Source organism: Diadema setosum, chromosome 10 (genome assembly GCF_964275005.1).
Source record: "Diadema setosum chromosome 10, eeDiaSeto1, whole genome shotgun sequence".
In the NCBI taxonomy this organism is placed as follows: domain Eukaryota; kingdom Metazoa; phylum Echinodermata; class Echinoidea; order Diadematoida; family Diadematidae; genus Diadema; species Diadema setosum.
In genome coordinates this window covers 36692159-36698546 of record NC_092694.1, presented here as the reverse complement: position 1 = coordinate 36698546, position 6388 = coordinate 36692159, and positions in this window count along the sequence as shown.

Here is a 6388-nt window from a genome sequence, read left to right as displayed (position 1 = left end):
TTTCCATGCAGTAGCTATGGGAAATGACCAAAGTAGACAATAGGCGCGGTCAGACTGGCAAAAGATCGCGAAGTTTAAGATCTCGAAGTTTTGCCAGTGTGACCGCAAACTTCCCGCGAAACTTCTCGCGAAACTTCTCGATCTGTTTGCGGGCGTTGTCTCCGAAGCGCGAGGCCATTGTCATGTTCAGATGTGCATTGTTACATCACAATCACTAGCCATCGGACGGCGCACTCTTTCTTGCGCGCGTACGAATGGCCCAAACTTCGCGATCTTAATCTTCTCGATCTTTTGCCAGTCTGACTGCGCCTATAGAGTTTGCACAACTCCGGGATATTCACGAAAACATGAACCTCGAAACTCAAGAGAATATTGTACTGATTGATGATATGTATATAATGTAAAATATGCATCACAGTACTCTGTGATTATAATCTTCTTGTCAAATTGTTTTGTGAATGCATCAGTCTTGCCTGATTACTCCTGTAGTTGTTGATGAGCAAAATGTGTGCCTGAGCTTTTTCACAATCATTGTCCAGGGAAGTGGACAGGGCAGTGTGAACAGGGCAAAAGTCTGTCTTTGTGTGTACTGCCTGTGCAAACTGTTGAATACTTGAGAGTATTGCACATTGTATGTATGTTTGACTTGTTCCCATGAAGGAGATTGAGACTAGTGTGAGGAATCTGAACTGGAAAAGAGACCCAGAAATAAAGTGAGTGGTATTGTTTAACTCCAACAATACTCCAAATACCCCCATTATATGTTTCCTTTAAATCACTGGTAATGGTTGTACTGCAAAGTACTCCAAATACCGGCATTAGAGAATTTCTTTAGGTCATTGGTAATGGGTTTGCTGCAATTATACTCCAAATGTTCCCATTATGACACTCGTATAAGTCATTAATAATGGTTTTGCTGCAATCGTACGCCAAATGAGCGCAATATGACACTCCCTTATTAGTCACTGGTAACGGTTTTGCTGTAATAATGCTCCAAATATCCCCATTTTGAGACTCCTTTAAAGCAGTTGGTAGTGGTTTTGCTACAATCATACCCCATAATACTGAAATACGTCCTCAGTATAAGAGACCTTATGTCAGTGGTATATTTTGAGACTCCTTATGTCAGTGGTATATTTTAAGACTTCAAAGTCATTGGTAATGGTTTTGCTGTAATAACACGTATCTACAACTGTACCCGAAATGTCCCCATTATGAGACTCCTTTTAAGTCATTGGTAATGGTTTTACTGCAGTGATACTCAAAATGTTCCCATTATAAGACTCCTTGAGTCGTTTTTAATGTTTTTACTGCAGTTATATACTCCAAATGTCCCCGATTATGATACTCATAAGTTATTGGTAATAGTTTTACAGATTCCTTCAAACATCTAATGTCATCATTCTGATTAGCATCAAGCTGCCTTACGGATGTTATGAAATGAAATGCTGACTTTGCATTTATTTGAAACATGAGCTTGAGAAAATGAGTAGCAAAACCTTTTTCTTAAGGCCCAAAAGCTTAAAGGGATGGTACAGTATTGGTGGAGATGAGAATTGGGCTTTTAACTTTTTGTGAGATACCAAGAAAACACTTATGAAATAGTACAGAGCATACCATTTTAAGAGGAATTCAAAGTTTATTTGATGAAAATTGGGTTTGGAATGACTGAAACATCCAAAAACAAAGTAAAACAAAGCGAGCGTAATAAAGTGTTGGTCCCACACTTTATCAGAATCGCTCTGTTTTGGATATCTCAGCCATTTCAATACCAATTTTCATCAAATAAACATTGAATACCTCATGGAAATACATGCATGAGGAATACCTCATGGAATCCCACACTTTATCAGAATCGCTCTGTTTTGGATATCTCAGCCATTTCAAAACCAATTTTCATCAAATAAACATTGAATACCTCATGGAATTACATGCTCTTTCATATTTCATAAAGAGGTTTCTAAATATCTCACCAAAAATGTTAGAAACCTGAAATTAGGTCTCAACCAAAACTATACCATTTCTTTAACCACTAAAGTGCAAAAATAGTCATAGGAAACACAAATGAAGAGACCTGTGTTCGTATCCTTTTCCTTTTTACATTTTTCACAATGCTACATTTTCACAATCATTTTCACAATCATTGTCCAGGGAAGTGGACAGGGCAGTGTGAACAGGGCAAAAGTCTGTCTTTGTGTGAACTGCCTGTGCAAACTGTTGAATACTTGAGAGTATTGCACATTGTATGTATGTTTGACTTGTTCCCATGAAGGAGATTGAGACTAGTGTGAGGAATCTGAACTGGGAAAGAGACCCAGAAATAAAGTGAGTGGTATTATTTGTCTCCAACAATACTCCAATTGTCCCCATTATAAGTTTCCTTTAAATCACTGGTAATGGTTGTACTGCAAAGTACTCCAAATACCCACATTAGAGAATTTCTTTAGGTCATTGGTAATGGGTTTGCTGCAATTATACTCCAAATGTCCCCATTATGACACTCGTGTAAGTCATTAGTAATGGTTTTGCTGCAATCATACGCCAAATGAGCGCAATATGACACTCCCTTATTAGTCATTGGCAACGGTTTTGCTGTAATCATGCTCCAAATATCCCCATTATGAGACTCCTTTAAGCAATTGGAAGTGGTTTTGCTACAATCATACCCCAAATGTCCTCAGTATAAGAGACCTTATGTCAGTGGTATATTTTAAGACTCCTTATGTCAGTGGTATATTTTAAGACTTCAAAGTCATTGGTAATGGTTTTGCTGTAATAATAGGTATCTACAACTGTACCCGAAATGTCCCCATTCTGAGACTCCTTTAAAGTCATTGGTAATGGTTTTACTGCAGTGATACTCAAAATGTTCCCATTATAAGACTCCTTGAGTCATTTTTATGCCTCCGCCACGAAGTGGTGCCGGAGGCATTATGTTTTCGGGTTGTCCGTCCGTCCGTCCGTCCGTACGTCCGTACGTACGTCCGTCCGCAATCGTTTACGCGATAACTTGAGTAATATTGACTGGAATTTTACCAAACTTGGTCCAAGTATAAAGTATGATGGGGCAATTAATTGATTAGATTTTGGGTGAAATCGGCCGAAGGTCAAAGGTCAAAGGTCAAGGTCAAATCATTACATTGTATCTGTTTACGCAATAACTCAAGACTGGATTCTGCAAATTTCACCAAAATTTGTCTGAGGATGATGTATGATGGGACAATTACTTGATTAGGTTTTGAGTGAAATTGGACAGAGGTCAAAGGTCAAAGATCAAGGTCAAATCCTAAAATTTATCTGTTTATGTGATAACTCTAAACTGGATGAAGCAGCTTTCACCAAACTTGGTCCAAGGATGATGTATGATGGGGCAATTAGTTGAGTAGATTTTAGTGACATTGGCAAGAGGTCAAAGGTCATAAGGTCAAGGTCAAATGCTAAAAACATTGCTATTTCCCCCATATCCATGCAATGCCCGAAGGTATTATGTTGAAACTTATTGTAGACATGTACTACTGCATAAAGATTCTCCAGAGAGAGTTTCATGTCATAAGGTCAAAGGTCAAAAGGTCAAAGGTTAGGTGAATATGTTACAATTTCACTTTTCTTGCAAATGGTTCAATGTATCTTCATGGAACTTGGTACATACACATGTACTGACTGGCAGGGATTTTCTAGGGAATGTAGGGGTCATGGGTCACTAGTCAGGGGGTCAAAGGTCAAGGTCAACTCCTCAAAATGTTACTATTTCCCTCATATACTAGTATATGCAATGCTTACATTATTATTTTTAAAACTAAAACTTGATATATACATGTATTCCCTAATGGAGATTCTCTGAGATATTTCCAGCCAGAAGGTCAAAGGTCAGGTTTAAATGCAAATATATATATATATTTTATACTGTAATTACACTCTTTCTTCATACCTTGAAAATTACTCAATGCATAAACTTATAAAAGGGTAGGTCAGAAGTCAAGTAAAAGTTCTCAATTCCCCAAATACAGGTACCTGCACTCTTAGACAATTATAACAAACCTAGTTTAAGGAAAGTGAACATTCAAGATATTTCTGACAAACCTGTCATTTCAATATTTTGTCAGTTTTGTGAAACTGTCATAACACATTGTGAAGACATTGTACCATACTCCTTTTGGGAGAATCATGCATTATGGCAGAGGCATCAGTCGCCATAGCGACATTTCTAGTTAATGTTTTTACTGCAGTTATATACTCCAAATGTCCCCGATTATGATACTCATAAGCTATTGGTAATAGTTTTACAGATTCCTTCAAACATCTAATGTCATCATTCTGATTAGCATCAAGCTGCCTTATGGATGTTATGAAATGAAATGCTGACTTTGCATTTATTTGAAACATGAGCTTGAGAAAACGAGTAGCAAAACCTTTTCCTTAAGGCCCAAAAGCTTAACCACTCTGTGTCTTAAATGTAATGCAAAAATAGTCAAAGAAACACAAATGAAGAGACCTGTGTTCGTATCCTTTTCACTTTTACATTTTCCAGTTTCCATTGCAGATCATCACAAAACTTGTAACTATATCTGTCAAACTCACTGTTCCTTTCTCACATGAGCATTACCATGGTTACTGTTTCCAAGGAGACCCAAGCTATACCCAAGGTAATAAGGGATATATCTAATTGTGTGTAAAGTTTATGGAATTCGTTGTACTTTCCCCACGACTTCTGTTTGGCAGATTTATGTGTCAGTGGGTCAGTTGTTGATTTTCATGTCTTTTTTTGTGATTTGATATGTATATATACGTGTACCTATCTCTTTATATGTTTCAGACATCACAACACTGCTGACACGTAAGCAGTGTATTGTACCCACGGGTTCATGATTGATATACACGTAGCAACAGTCTACCTACGTGTTCAGCGAACGTCTCAACTACTTGCATCCGTGTGGGCCCTAAAATTTGTATCAGTTAGAAGAGTATGATTGAGTGAAACACCGCTAAAGATCAGTGTTAAATGCGCTTGAAGGAGACAGCGTTGCTCAAACAGTATTAGCAGGCGACGAGCATTGGACTCGCGGAGAGCGCGACTTTGCATATCATACAAATCAGTATTTCTCTCAAGTGCTCGGTGCAGGGCCTTATAATCTATAAGCATCTGCCAATCCTAAGAACTAATTGTGAAGTGAATTCTGAGTGGTTGTCGAATATAGCGGCTAATAGCTGCAGCACGTGGCTAGCGATAGGCCAAGCTACTGACATATTGTCGACACATTGTAAAACATAATTTTTGTTAACCCCCCCCCAAAAAAACAAAACAAAAACAAAACAAAACAAAACAAAAAACAAAAAAACACTAGCGCATGCACATTGGATTCCGAGTACAGTGTACTGGTGTATTTGAATGCTTTGAGTATGTGGAGATGCACATGCGAATAATAGACTAATTTCTTACTATGCCCTTGGAGGAAAAAAAAAAAATATCCATGCACTGGAACGCATTAGTCATGTGGCCTATTGCTTGCGTGGTTGTAGATTACGGGGCTCTGGCCACACCCTTAATGGCATTTATAGACCCGAAGAGCATATGATTGCCTTCTGAAATTTGAATACAAAATAGGCATCTAACTACATATTTTGGCTTTTTCATTTTCTGAAGAAAAATGTGAGAAGAGCTTATGAGGTATATTTCCTAAAGTTGAAAACAATGAATATTCTCAGTTTACTTTTGTTGACCAAAATACGATGGCAACAGGATATTGAAGTGATTATTTAGAACATTCCTGCCTCTGCAAGCAATGCATAACCAAGAGTAAATATGTTGCATACTTGATACTTTGGTATCAAGTATTAAAGGAGTGTATTTTGTCACCTGCGGCATTTCTGTCATTCTAGCTGACATTTGCTATAGTATTTACTGGAGTACAGTGTAGAAGCCATTTGGTATAGAATTAAACATATTTTGTATGAAAATAAAAGCATCACTTTCAGACCCTTTGAGTTAATGGATTCATTATTTTTTTTTCTTCCCCCCCCCCCCCCCTCCCTTTAATATTCATTTGCATCCCTGGCAAGCAACTATACAGGCTGATGCCATATTATGATTTTAAAAAACCTCAAAAAACAAAACCTGGAATAAAAAAAGAAAATGAAATCATGTGAAAGTGTCATTTTTTAACACGATTGGGACATTGTGATAACCATAAAATGTGAGTTTATTCAATTTTTAGCTCTCTGTATTTCTCTTTAAAAGCCACTTCTCTCTTCCTTTCATCTTTTTCATTCAATCTTTTCTTTCTTTCTTCTTCCTGTTCTGCTTCGAAAGAGGGTCTCTACTTTTAAAGAATAAATTGTAAGCATGCAAAGTTTTGAGGGTACAGTGTATGTAAATATTTTGAATCGCTAT